Below are 9,254 nucleotides of genomic sequence, written 5' to 3' on the forward strand. Positions count from 1 at the left end.
CAGTGGCAAATGGCCTGAGTGGTCAGGCAGTGGGATGGCAAATAACGAGGTTAGAGAATCATGAAGTAGGTGTAGAGAAGCATGTGAATGGATTAGTGGTTGTGGGCAAGAAGCATTGGTTAACGTCCGCCAGATCCTATCTGTTACAGACAACGCACTGACCGACCAGGGGACAGGAAGAGTCACTCAGCAGATGCCAGCTAGCTTCCATCGTCAACCACACCAGCCCTTGCACAACTGGCTTCCGAACAGAGTAGCCGTGGTGGCCGCGATGGGGATTGCGTGTGAGTTCAACAGTACACTCTACCTCTCCTCAAAGCTGATCTAGCTACGGCTGCTGCCGTGTATCCCACAGCGGGAATGAAGAGCAACGGAGTTCTCCAGACGGTATGACCCCTTGAGAAAACCAACCAGCTTCTTGGTGGCTAAATGATGATATCAGACCCCCTCCGTGCTGGAAAGAGCAACAACTCATCCTGGGCATAATTGTATTTATCATAACCTGAGGACCCCCTCCCCCTGTTACAGTCAGGGTTTTGGTTTGTTCCAGAAACCCTCCTCTTGTAAGTACCCAGAACTGGCACCAGCCAGAATCTTGAAGGACCTGCCACCAGATGGAGTGACAGGAACACGAGGATCCATCAGCTCTGAGTGGTACAAAGGGTACAGACTGGAGCAGATGCTTTTGATGTCTTGCTAAATCCCCTTTATAGGCTGGAGTGCTGGGTTGGCTGCCAATGGCTCCCACCTATGCTATTCCCCAGAGGCTTGCATTTGGCTAAAGGAAACTGCCTAAATCACAGATGGCTGGGAGGTTAAGCCGCTTCCCGCCTGAGCTATTGCTTAGGGTCCGTGACCGACTGACTGGTGCAGGAATATAGACCCAGGGGCGCCTGGGTGGCACAGCGGTTAAGCGTCTGCCTTCGGCTCAGGGCGTGATCCTGGCGTTATGGGATCGCCCCACATCAGGCTCCTCCACTATGAGCCTGCTTCTTCCTCTCCCACTCCTCCTGCTTGTGTTCCCTCTCTCGCTGGCTGTCTCTATCTCTGTCAAATAAATAAATAAAATCTTTAAAAAAAAAAAAAAAGGAATATAGACCCAGCCCTTTCTCTTCACCAAACATTTGTACTCCCTTTTCCATAGTGTTCAGCCATTGACTACATTTCTCAGCCTGTCTTGCAACTAGAGGGGGCCATGGGAACAGTTCTCACCAATGCAGTGTGAGAGGAGGTAAGGTATATTCTCTCAAGACCAAGATTAAGAAGGCTTTTCTTTTTTTTTGTATAATAATTTTTTATTATGTTATGTTAGTCACCATACAGTACATACCTAGTTTTTGATGTAAAGTTCCATGATTCATGACTTGCATATAACACCCAGTGCACCATGCAATACGTGCCCTCTAAGAAGGCTTTTCTACTTATTTCTTTCCCCCATCCTCCTTCTGCACATAGATGACTTTACAATAGTGAGGGCTATCAGACGAAAGGAGCCCGGGTCTCTGAGTTACCTTGTGAAAGGCTGCCACCAATCAGCTTGTTTTGTTAGATGAACAAGTAGTAACTTTAATTGTGTTTAGTCATTGAAGTTTGGGATTTGTTTTGTTAGAGCAGCAGGTGTTACTCTCATACACCCTCTCCCTGTGAACTCTCATGGGATTTCTTTTCTTTTCTTTTCTGTTCTTTTCTTTTCTTTTCTTTTTTAGATTTTTTTATTTATTTGACAGAGAGAGAGACAGCCAGCGAGGGAGGGAACACAAGCAGGGGGAGTGGGAGAGGAAGAAGCAGGCTCCCGATGTGGGGCTCGATTCCAGGGCTCTGGGATCATGCCCTGAGCCGAAGGCAAACACTTAATGACTGAGCCACCCAAGAGCCCCTCAGGGGATTTCTGAAATGCTAGGAAGTTGAATGGGATGTTTCCAAAGGTCCCTTTTGGTACAGATTCTCTGGTACATTTCTTCTGAAAAATGGCGGAACGATGAATTCTAGTACTTGAATTTTATTTTAATAAACAGTGTCACTCAATTATTCTATTGTAAACATGGTAAAGTTCAAAACCACTGGATCAGATGAACTGGATTCCAGTTCCAGGCTCCTCTTCAGGCCTGTTATAGAGTCCTATAAAATATGACCTTCTCTCTCTGTGTCTCAGTCTCACCATCTGAAAAATGCAAATAAAATGGGCAATAGAACCTCTTAGGTCCTTTCTGGCTTTTGTGTTACTGATACTTTGTATTGTATTAAAATCAAATGTCTTCAAGGAAATATACAGCATCAGCTCTTTATAAGCTAAAAGGAGTGGGAGCACAGGACTCTAGGGCTTTAAATAGTATACTAAACTTAAGCTATAATAAACCCTTTAATCATAGAGTGTCTTTTATTATTGGACTTCAAAATTTGGAGATGAGTCAAAGACACTAGATTCTTTGCTTTTGGCTCTATATGCAGTCAAGTTGTCTCAAACAGCTCAAATACTCCATTCAATTAAGGCATAATTGGGGATGATTTGTTTCAGAGGAGTGGGAAAAGGGGCCAAGTGAGTCCAGTGGGAAATGGCTGTATTTGGCAACACCCAGAAACACTCTGGGTACCCGGCCATGACCACGGCAGTGACACATGGCCCATGCTGAGAATGAATCCAACATTAAGCTGTAGGCTGAACTAATTTGTTTCCTTTATAAACAAATAAGCATGGCTATGTTCCAATAAGATTTTGCTTACTGGTTTTGGTAATCTTTTTGAAAAAATTAACATACCCAAAGAAAGTTGTTTAGAAGGTACAAAATTATTAAAGAAATATTTCCATAATCTACTACAGATAAATCTTTTACCCTGGTAAATATAAAAGTTGGCTGACATTCTGTGTCCCTGAATCACATAGATTTTCTTTTTCTTTCTTTCTCTTTCCCTTCCCTTCCCTTCCCTTCCCTTCCTTTCCCTTCCCATTCCTTTCCTTTCCTTTCCTTTCCTTTTCTTTCCTTTCCTTTCATTCCACTGCTCTTTTCTTTCTTTCTTTCTTTCTTTCTTTCTTTCTTTCTTTCTTTCTTTCCTTCCTTCCTTCCTTCCTTCCTTCCTTCTTTCTTGGGGGAGCTGGCCAGGGCATTTAATTAACCTCTAGATGTTTTGGGTAAGAAACCTAGGTGAAGCGTAAATAAAGAAGGTATCAGAACATGTCTCGACTTTGACCTTTTATGGACTGCCTTTGTCTCACCCATTGTACAATATGCAAATTCTCTTTGGGCTGATTTCCCCACAGGTCAGGATGATGACCGATCCTTGGAGGTTGGAGAACTGCTAGATTCAATTCAGGCAGCATGCAGTTCGCTTTCCTGAAGAGCGAGGCAAATTTTTGTCAAATTCTAGGGCTTAGCAGCAGCTTGAGCAAGGACATTCCATGAAACACTTCAAGGGAGAGAAAAAGCAGATGATCTTCTCAGCCTGTTTACCCAGGTTTTGGCTCCATTCAGCTCCCCACAAACCTGTCTCCCTGGGGTTGGGCCGTTTATCCCTTGTACTCCTGTTACTAGTGTAAGGGCACAAGTACCTCCTTCAGCAGCTGGAGCTAGGGCACTGCTGGCTTTCTCTACTGAGGGTCTGTGGAGTAATCACAAGCCTCCTTACGCAAATACATCAAAGCACTAGAGGACGTGTTGAAGGATCCAAGACCCGGGTACATCAGGCGTCTAGAACATGCTTTAAGGGTCATCTACACTTAAAATTTTAGCACCGTCTGACCCCCGCCTCCTTTGACCTTCTGTAGCGAATCATGCGTCAGCTTACGTTTATTCGACACACTCAGGATTTTTCATGTCATTCCTTTCTAAGGCCACTGCCGCTTACCTCAGGCCCTCGCACTAACACGGTAAGCATTAGCTTCTAAGCTGCCTTTCTAGCCCCACCATGTCGTGGGCATACTGGGAGATGAAGTGTTTAAAACTCATGTCTCACCATATCAAGTCCTGCTCAAGTCTTGTCATGGTTTCACACATCCACCTCTAATATAACTACCTGGAAAAGCTTAAGCTTTCCTACATATGTGCCTTAAAAAAAAAAGAGAGAGAGAGAGAGTTTATCTATTTATGTATTTGAGAGGAGAGAGAGCAGGGGTAGGAACAGGGAGAGGGATAAGCAGACTCTATGCCGAGCGTGGAGCCATGCCCACGTGGAGCCCAATCTCATGACCCTGAGATCATGGCCTGAGCCAAAGTTAAGAGTCAGAGGCTTAACTGAAGGAGCCACCCAGGGATCCCATGTGTGTCTTTTTTAATACTTTGCCTCAATTCTTCTCTGAAACTTTTTCCATATGAGTAGAGTCTGGTGGGTTTTTTTCTCCCCTAATGCTCCAAGTGCAGAGCCATCCACAGCTACTTTTCAGTACGCTGTTGTGAAATCAAATTAAGAAATGAGATCCCTCAGGTACAATTCAAGATCCATTCTACCCTAGTTATCTGACAGGCACTGTTCTAGGGCTAAGGATATAAAAGTGAACACAACAGGAATAGATTTCTTCCCTCATGGAGATTAAATGTTTGGTGGCAGGGCTAGGGTATGAAGATATTAAATGAATAAATAAGCAACAAATTCAGAATGTCATATGAGATGTGAGCTATAGAGTAGGAAAGAGACAAAGAGTACCAGAAATGGTTGGAATGGGGGTTGGAGTTTTAAATGTGGTGATCACAGAGGGTCCCACTGAAAAAGTAATATTTGAGCAAAATACTAAAAAGGATGAGAAAATGAGCTGTGGCTACTGAGCATTCGAAAGATAGGCACAAGACATGCAAAGGCCCTGAGGCAGGAACTTTTAGTGGTCTAGGAATAAAGGGGAAAGACAACAGAGTGAGCCAGGCGGTGTGTGGTAGGAGAGAAGGTTGGAGGACCTTAGTGGACCATAAACCATTGGAAAGACTTTGGCTTTTACCCTAAACCAAATAGCTGGAGACTTTGCAGGATGCTGAGTAGAGGAGTTCAGTGATCTGTATTACATTTTTAAAGGATCTCTCTAAGTGCTTGAAAGTAAACGGTATAGGCCAGAATAGAAGCAGGGAAACCATTTAGGTGCCTCTATGATAATTTATGATGGTGACTTGGACTTTGTAATAGTGAAGGTTTTGAAAAGAGGTCAGATTCTACAGATGTTTTAAAAATTGAGCTGATAAGACCTGGTGATGGATTGAATGTGAGCTGTGAGTCAAAGAGAGAGCCAAGGATAATTCCAAGCCATCTTTGTGCATATAGAAGGATAAAGTTGGCACTTACTGAAACAGGGCAGACTATGGGAGGAACAAGTTTTAGAGGGTATGGTAGGGGGAAGCTCAAGATTTTTATTAGGTTATTGGTGATAATTTTTTTTGTTTTACGTTTTTATTTTAATTCCAGTTAATAGACATACAGTGTAATATCAGTTTCATGTGTACAATATACTGATTCAACAACTCCATACATCACCCAGTGCTCATACAGGAAGTGCCCTCCTTAATCCCCATCACCTAGTTCACCCATACCCCCTGGGAACCATCAGTGCGTTCTCTATAGTTCAGTCTGTTTCTTGGTTTGTTTGTCTCTCTCTCTCTTTTTTTCCCTTTGCTCATTTGTTTTGTTTCTTAAATTCCACATGCGTGAAATCATATGGTTTTTGTCTTTCTCTTAGTTCTCTCAGTATTATACTCCTTAGCTCCATCCATGTCATTGCAAATGGCAAGATTTCATTATTTTTTATGGCTGAGTAATATTCTATTGTATACATGTCACATCTTCTTTATCCATACATCTATTAATGGGCACTTGGGTTGCTTACATAGTTTGGCTATTGTAAATAATTCTGCTATAAACATTGGGGTCCGTGTATCCCTTTGAATTAGTATTTTGTATTCTTCTGGTAAAAACCTGGTAGTGCAATTGCAGGATTATAGGGTAGCTCTATTTTTAACATTTGAGGAGACTCCATACCATTTTCCACAGTGGCTGCCCCAGTTTGCATTCCCACCAACGGTGCACAAGTGTTCCTTTTTCTTCACATCCTCACCAACACCTGTTGTTTCTTGTGTTGTTGATTTTAGCCTTTCTGACAGGTTTGAGGGATGCCTCATTGCAGTTTTGATTAGCATTTCCCTGGTGGTAAGTGACGATGAGTATCTTTTCACATGTCTGTTGGCCATCTGTATGTCTTCTTTGGAGAAATATTAGTGATAATTGCAAATAGTTTGGGTCTTATCCACAGTTTTAATTAGAATGTTCCTTTCTAGCACATCCTGGGTTTTATCTCAAAGTCTTTTTCTCCTAGTACTCTTTAACACAAATCTCAGAAACTGGAGGTGATAAATTAAACTAATTTTAATTTTTAAATTTTAATTTTAAACTAATTTTTTCTAATTTTAAAAATTAGAAACCACCAAACTACCAAAAGAATGTCTAAATACAAATGACAAACCATGAAACAGTATTTGTAGCTTATACTAGAATATTGCATTTTCTAATATATAAAAAGCTCCTACAAAAAGATAAGAAACAATAAAAACCCAATAGAAAAATTAATAATGGATATGAACAGACAGTTCATTAAAAAAAGCTCATTATAAATGTTTTTTAAACACAAGACACTCACTATAATTCAGTAGCAAGTTAAAGCTATCATTAAATGATTTCCTCCTTATCAGATTGATAAAGATCAAAACTATGAGTAACTCAGGGCATTGGCTAGGGTATAGCATGTAAATATTCTCACCAACTTCCATGAAGGGCAAATTTGGCTACATCAAGCAGTATCTTATTCATTTATTTATTTATTTGAGAGGAAGAGAGAGATGTGGATCAGGGAGGAGGGACAGAGGGAGAGGGAGAATCTTACGCAGGCTCCATACCCAGGGCAGAGCTCAACGTGGGACTGGATCTCATGACCCTGAGATCATGACCGTGAGATCATGACCTGAGCTGAAATCAAGGGTCAGACGCTTAACCAACTGAGCCACCCAGGTGCCCCAACATCAATCACCATTTTAAATGCATATTCTCTGACCCAGCAACTTGATTTCTAGCTTTGTATGTTAGAGATGTAATCACATATTTATGAAGAGATACATGCCCAGAGTTATATCTTAGAGCATGTCATGTAATAAAAAAAATCGGACACAATCTATATATGCAATAATAATAGAGTTATGGTTAAATAAATTGTGGTAACTCCATAGTAAACACCCAATAAAAATAATAAGGCAGTCTTGCAAAGCATACTATTAAGAAATAAGTATATTATTAAAAGAAAAAAGCAAAGCAGAGAATGGTTGAAAGCTAGCATATGTTTAAGAAACATACGAGGGACAGAATATATGGATGTGTGTTTAGAACTACATGAAATGTCTCTGCAAGTACGTATGGCAAACTGATACATACGATTGCCTCTGGACAGCAATTGAATGGAGGAAGAAAACTGGGGGAGAAGCTTCTTTAACCAACAACGTTAGACGGAGTTTGCTGGGGACAGACACCAAGATAAAAATGAGTGCAGAAGGTTTATTAGGGAGTTCTCTCAGGAGATTCACCGCCAGGGAGGAAGATGGTGCTGCTGGGCAGAGGGAGAGGTTGGCCCAACACGTAAGTTGCGGCTGAGGCCCTGGCCTGTCCTCCAGTCATGTGGTGAACTCCAGAGCTCGTTTGGTCCTTCAGCATCAGCCCCAGCTGAAGCAAAGAAGCCAGGGCTTTGTATCCCTGCCTCAGCCGGTGGTTGGCCTGGGGCGGCCCTTGGGGACGGATGTCATCTTGGGAGAGGCAGCTCCCAGCAGCTGATGCCAACGGCCACTAATGTTCCCAACAGCAGGGCTGTGGGGTCCTCAGTCCTGAAGAGGGAATCGGGGCAGAATACCTTTGAATTTGTTACAAAGTAACTAAATAGAATAACTTGGGTGGCGTAAGCAGGGAGCCAGTACTCTGTTCTGAAAGTACAGGAGGCTGGAACAGGAATCATCCTCGTTTGAAGCTGCCTTTGGAGGCAGGTCTGTCTAAGTAGACGACTCTGACATTGGTTTGACCTCCTGGAGTTCCTGTCTCATCCCAGAGGGTCCTTCTTCCCTCAGAACCCCCATTCTCCCTCATGCGAAAGAGAACCAAGCAAAGTAACTGTGACTTGAGAAAGTAATTTGCCACTCTATTTTAAATGAAAAAAGCCCTATCTCATCCTCCCATCTAATTTTAGCTAATGATTGTTAACTACATCGAATTTGAATTCATTACATTGTTTTTAAAGATTTTATTTATTTATTTGAGAGAGAAAGAGAGAGCAAGGGAGAGAGAGCCTGTGAACGAGCACATGAGCAGGGGGTAGGGGCAGAGGAAGAGGGAGAAGCAGACTCCCTGCTGAGCAGGGAGCCCAATGCTGGACTCAATCCCAGGACCCTGGGATCATGACCTGAGCCAAAGGCAGACAGTTAACTGACTGAGCCCCTTTGTGCCTCTCTACTTAATGATGAAATTAAAATATTCATTTTTAATTACCTAGATTCTTCAATAAACAAATGTGATTAAGAGAGATTTAAGGGACGAGGAAAATCAGGGTAACTGATTTGAATCCCAAGGAACAGCAGGGTAAAGGCCACTGCAAATGAATAGTTTTGAGATAACCAGGGAAATGTGCACATGGACTAGGTATTACGTTACTGTGTACCAAGAATGTATTGACCATTTTATTAGATAAAATGTTAAGTCTTTATTACCAAGTCACGTTGAGTTACTTATGAGTGAAATAATATAATGTCTGGGATTTTTTAAATTGAAGTATGGATGACATAAATTATACTAGTTTCAAGTGTACAAAGTGTACAATGTAGCAATTTGACATTTATATACCTTCCAAAATGCTCACCATGCCGAGTGTAGTTACCATCTGTCACCATCAAATGTTATTACAATAACATTGACTGCATTTCCCATGCTGAACTGGGATTTGTTTTAAATACTGCCGCCGAAAGTGGGGTCGTGGGGTGACAGATAAGACAACATTGATAAAATGTTAGTAACTGTCGAAGTGGAGGGTGGACGCACGGGGTGTCATGTCCTATACTCTCGTCTTTGTTGTATTCAGTCTTCATAACGAAAATGTCAAAAATTCATGTATCTAAATACATCTATTAACTGGGTCATCTCCCTAAATTGTAGCATTAAAAAAGGGGAAAAAAGGAAAACAACACCTGTTCAAATGAGAATTCTCCTTTGGCTTGATAAAGCTGATGGATCATCAGACCTCGGAGTGTTCACACACCACT

This window comes from Ailuropoda melanoleuca, chromosome 3 (genome assembly GCF_002007445.2).
Source record: "Ailuropoda melanoleuca isolate Jingjing chromosome 3, ASM200744v2, whole genome shotgun sequence".
NCBI classification, from domain to species: domain Eukaryota; kingdom Metazoa; phylum Chordata; class Mammalia; order Carnivora; family Ursidae; genus Ailuropoda; species Ailuropoda melanoleuca.